Here is a 5,916-nt window from a genome sequence, read left to right as displayed (position 1 = left end):
AACATATCAGAAGGACACTTTTTGGTCATCTGCTTGTATCTTTCCCAAGCTTCATAGAGGGATTCACCATCTTTTTGTTTGAAGGTCTGAACATCCACTCTAAGCTTGCTCAGCTTTTGAGGAGGAAAGAATTTAGCCAAGAAGGCCGTGACCAGATTATCCCAAGAGTCCAGGCTATCCTTAGGTTGAGAGTCCAACCATGCTCTAGCTCTGTCTCTTACAGCAAAAGGGAAAAGCATGAGCCTGTAGACTTCAAGATCTACTCCATTAGTCTTAATAGTCTCACAGATCTGCAAGAATTCAGTTAAGAACTGGTAGGGATCTTCTGATGAAAGTCCATACAACTTGCAGTTTTGTTGCATTAGAGCAACTAATTGAGGTTTTAGCTCAAAATTGTTTGCTCCAATGGCAGGAATTGAGATGCTTCTTCCATCAAACTTGGAAGTAGGTGTAGTATAATCACCAAGCATCCTTCTTGCATTATTGTTGTTGGGTTCGGCTGCCATCTCCTTTCTTGTTCGAAAATTTCAACAAGGTTATCTCTGGATTGTTGTAATTTAGCTTCTCTTAGTTTCCTCTTCAGAGTCCTTTCAGGTTCTGGATCAGCTTCAACAAGAATGCCTTTTTCCTTGTTCCTGCTCATATGAAGGAGAAGAGAACAGAAAAAGAAGAGGAATCCTCTATGTCACAGTAAAGAGGTTCCTTATTATTAGTAGAAGAAGAAAGGGAATAAAGAAAGGAGAATCCAAACACAAAGGTGAGGATAGGGACAGAGATTTGAGATGAAGATAAGTGTTAGTGAATGAATAAATAAATAGAATAAGATGAGAGAATGAGAATTTTGAAAATAAATTTTGAAAAAAAGTTAGTGATTTTCAAAATTTAAGATAAGAAATAAAATTAAAATTAAAAATTGAAGCAATTAATTAATTAAAAAGAATTTTTGAAAAAAGAGGGAGGTATTTTCGAAAATTAGAGAAAGGAAAGTTGTTAGGTGGTTTTGAAAAAGATAAGAAATAAACAAAAAGTCAAATAGTTAGTTGAAAAAGATTTGAAAATCAAATTTGAAAAGATAAGAAGATAAGAAGTTAGAAAAGATATTTTAAAATCAAATTTTTGAAAAAGATATCATATAAAAGATAAGATAAAAAGATATGATTAAAAAGATATGGTTAGAAAAGATTTAATTTTTAAGATTAAAATTAATTACTTGACTAACAAAAAACTAAAAGATATGATTCTAGAATTTAAAGATTGAACCTTTCTTAACAAGAAAGTAACAAACTTCAAATTTTTGAACCAATCACATTACTTATTAGTTAAGTTTCAAAAATTTTGAAATAAAATTAAGAAAAGATTTTGAAAATAATTTTTGAAATTTTCGAAAATCATGAAAGAAAAATGAAAAAGATTTGAATTTTGAAAAAGTTTTAAAAAAGATAAGATTTTTAAAATTTGAAAATTTGACTTGACTTACAAGAGACAACTAATTTTAAAAATTTTTGATTAAGTTAACCCAAATTTTCGAAATTGAGAGAAAAAAAGGAAAAGATATATTTTTTAATTTTTGAATTTCTAATGATGAGAGAGAAAAACACAAATATGACCCAAAACATGAAAATTTTGGATCAAAACCAATGATGCATGCAAGAACACTATGAATGTCAAAATGAACACCAAGAACACTTTGAAGATCATGATGAACATCAAGAATATATTTTTGAAAAATTTTTTATGCAAAAAAAATATGCAAGACACCAAACTTATAAATTTGCAATGCTTAGATACTATGAATGCACAAATGCATATGAAAAACAACAAAGAACACAAAATAAGAAATTATCAAGATCAAACAAGTAGACTTACCAAGAACAACTTGAAGATCATGAAGAACACTATGACTGCATGAATTTTTTGAAAAATGCAAGAACAATATGAATATGCAATTGACACCAAACTTAAAACATGACACAAGACTCAAACAAGAAACACAAAAATGTTTTTGATTTTTTATAATTTTATTATTTTTTTTGGATTTTATTTTATATTTTTCAAAAAACATATAGGAAAAAGGAAGTAATGAATTCAAAGTCCTCAATCAAAATTCCAGAAATCATACCAGGTTAGTCTAAAGCTTGATGGCTAGCCAAGCTTTAGCATACCATTTTGAAACTCTAGAATTCATTCTTAAAAACTCTGAAGGATTTTTCGAAAACAAAGGAAAAATTTTGAAAATATTTTTGAAAACTTTTTGAAAAGAAAAAAAAATACTTAGTCTGAGCAACAAGATGAACCGTCAGTTGTCCAAACTCGAACATTCTCCGGCAACGGCGCCAAAAACTTGGTGCACGAAATTGTGATCATCAACAATGGCGCTAAAAACTTGGTAGCACTCTCAAACGTGAATCACACTTAGTCACAACTCCGCACAACTAACCAGTAAGTGCACTGGGTCGTCCAAGTAATACCTTACGTGAGTAAGGGTCGATCCCACGGAGATTGTTGGTATGAAGCAAGTTATGGTCATCTTGTAAATCTCAGTCAGGCGGATAGTAAATGTTATGGAGTTTTCGAATAATAAATAAAGCAGAAAATAAAGATAGAAATACTTATGTAAATCATTAGTGGGAATTTCAGATAGGCGTATGAAGATGCTGTGCTCCTTTTGAATCTCTGCTTTCCTACTGCCTTCATCCAATTCTTTTTACTCCTTTCCATGGCAAACTGTATGTAGGGCATCCAAATGCTCTGTCACGGCACGACTAATCATCTGTCGGTTCTCGATCATGTTGGAATAGAATCCCTTGATTCTGTTGCATTTGTCATCACGCCCAACAACCACGAGTTTGAAGCTTGTCACAGTCATTCAATCCCGGAATCCTACTCGGAATACCATAGACAAGGTTTAGACTTTCCGGATTCTCATGAATGCCACCATCAATTCTAACTTATACCACGAAGATTCTGATTAAGGAATCCAAGAGATATGCACCCGGTCTAAAGTAGAACGGAAGTGGTTGTCAGTCACGCGTTCATAGGTGAGAATGATGATGAGTGTCACGGATCATCACATTCATCATGTTGAAGTGCAACGACTATCTTAGAACAGGAATAGCTGAATTGAATAGAAAATAGTAGTAATTGCATTAAAACTTGAGGTACAGCAAAACTCCAGACCCTTAATCTATGGTGTGTAGAAACTCCACCGTTGAAAATACATAAGTGAAAGTGGTCCAGGCATGGCCGAATGGCCAGCCCCCATGAAGGTCTAAAATCGCATACACTGATTAAAGATCAATCAAAAGACGTCTAATACAATAGTAAAATGTCATATTTATACTACACTAGCTACTAGGGTTTACAGAAGTAAGTAATTGATGCAGAAATCCACTTCCGGAGCCCACTTGGTGTGTGCTTGGGCTGAGCTTGAGCTTTACACATGCAGAGGCTTCTTTTGGAGTTCAACACATAAAAAAAGGTCGAAAAACAGTTATTGGTTTTTCCTAGAAAATTAAAACTTTTGCTTGACCCTCAAGCTGAGCTGAGAACATAGGTGCAAATTTTGGGGAGTAAGTTGAAAAGAGAATGTGAGACTTGGAGAAGACGTGTGATGACTTAGGAGTCAAGATTCTCTATGGTCAAGGTATGGTCCTGGCTTGAGAAAAAAGGAGTTAGATCATGGGAAGAGAGGAGCATTCTGCAATCCACTTTTGCCGTCTATAAATAAGATAAATTTGGAAAAATTGAGAGACTTTAACATAAAACATTTCACAGTCACATAAAACTTGCAAAAATTCTCAATTCTAACGATACAATAGAAAATCACGAAGTACAAATACGAGTGTTTGGAGTCAATTTTTTATTTATTTCATTGTTTTCTTTTTCTTTTCTAACCTTTATTGTTTTTTTACTTTTTATTTAGTTATATAATTTCTTCTGATTTCAAATTTAATTTTGTTTCTTTCTTTCCTTTTGCTTTAATTTACTTATTTATTTTCTCTTTGTCTTTATTTTTTTTACTTATTTATTTGAATTTCTGATTTCAGTTTATTTATTTTTATTTTGTTTTTTTTTGTACTTCCAGCATTTTTAATTTTATTTTCTGTTATTTTTCTTATTTTGATTTAATTTTATTTTTTTGTATTTTACTGCACAATTTATTTTTGACATTAACACTAAAAAAATTTTTGGATTGAACCCACTCAAGATTTTAAAAAAATCGTATTTGCTCCCTAAATTAAAATTTTAATACAAACTTAAGTCCACGCCCTATCAAATTTACCAACACTCTAGTGAAACACTATATTAAATTTTTATCTACAAGTAGTTTTCTTTTTCTACATTTTCACCGATAAAAATTCAAATTCTTCGTATTTTTTTTATAATAAAATTTTCCACAAATATTTATACATTGCGGTATCCCTTGTTAGCTAGCCTTCATGAAACTTGTCAAATACAGAGGTTTTTTATTCACCCCGAGCATAAGTCCATAATTTTATTTTGGTTTAATTATTTTATTAGATCTTATAATTTTATTAAATTTATAATTAAATTGTTATATATATTTTTTAATTACATTTTTTATTATTTTTAATTTTATAATTAGATCATTTTCGTGTCCAAAATATTAAAATTAACGATATATTTTTTTCAAAAAATAAATAATCAAAAATTTAATTCTATTTTAATTGTAGGTACCTTCAATTTATGAAAAAAAAATATTCTATTAACTCTAACATTTATTATATTGACAAATACTTAATTACAAAATTAAAAATGTTATAAAGACTTAATTAAAAAATATAATATAAAAAGTTAATTAAAAATTTGATAAAATTATAAAGACCAATAGAATAAGAGAAAATTCCACTCCGCCCCTCCTCTACGAGATGTTAAAATGACATTTCCCTCCTCTTTATTTTATAAATGTATATTCCACTCTCTTTTAACTTTTAAAAAACCTCCTTTTTAATCCATTTTAAATTTGTTTGTGTTAACTAATGTTAACTTTATTCTTTTATTGATTAAATTATATTTTTTAAAAAATTTAATAATTGTATTATTTTTTTCTAAAATACCCTTGAATCATTTTTTAATTATTAAATTATAATTTTACCAAAATTTTTGTTAACAATTTTTATATTTTACTATTAATTTTTCGATATCTATATATATTATTTTAACATAATTTTTAACGAAAATAAATAAAATCATAATTTAATAATTACAAAATTATTGAAGAGTATTTTAAAAAAATAATTTAATTATTAATTTTTTTAAAATATTTTGGTAAAAATACAATTTAATCAATAAAAAATAATTTATTAATAGATATTTTGGTAAACAAAATTTAATGATAAAAATAAAATTTTTGTTAATAGACATTTTTTCAAAAAAAATTTATTTTTTTTTAAAAATGGATAAAATTAACCTTAGTTAATACAAAAAATTTAAAATAGATTAAAGAAGAGGTTTTTTAAGAATTAGAAAGGAGGAGAATGTACATTTATAAATTAGAGAAAAAATATATTATTTTAACATCTTATACGAGAAAGAAGTAGAATTTTCTCGTAGAATAATTAAACATTTTATTTATTCTCAGATAAATTAACAAATATGTACCCAAAAAATTATATTACTAAAAAAAATAATCTCAATATACAAATGACAAATAAGAACTTGCCGTCGTACCAGAGTACAGTAATTGATGATATAGTTGCGTGCATAATTGAATAGACCAAGCTATATAATCAAGAAAGGATTTACATGCACCCAATATATTGATTGATGATTTTGTTTGACAAATTAAGGTGGGGAAATGCGACCTTTAGTTAATTTCATTGATTGTGACTTTGTGAGTCTTTGTTTGAGTTGGAGGAATTATTTCCTATGGTCAAGTTTGAGAAATTTCTTAAC

At 28.4% G+C, this 5,916-nt stretch overlaps 1 non-coding gene across 1 annotated transcript; it reads left to right on the top strand.

The window, feature by feature from the left end:
- Positions 1 to 107, top strand: LOC127742012 (small nucleolar RNA R71). The gene has a single exon (XR_008003199.1). It is a non-coding gene; the product is annotated as a small nucleolar RNA R71 (small nucleolar RNA).
- Positions 108 to 5,916: the final 5,809 nt, after the last annotated feature.

This window comes from Arachis duranensis, chromosome 9 (genome assembly GCF_000817695.3).
Source record: "Arachis duranensis cultivar V14167 chromosome 9, aradu.V14167.gnm2.J7QH, whole genome shotgun sequence".
Taxonomy (NCBI): domain Eukaryota; kingdom Viridiplantae; phylum Streptophyta; class Magnoliopsida; order Fabales; family Fabaceae; genus Arachis; species Arachis duranensis.
This window is presented reverse-complemented; position numbering and strand designations above follow the sequence as displayed.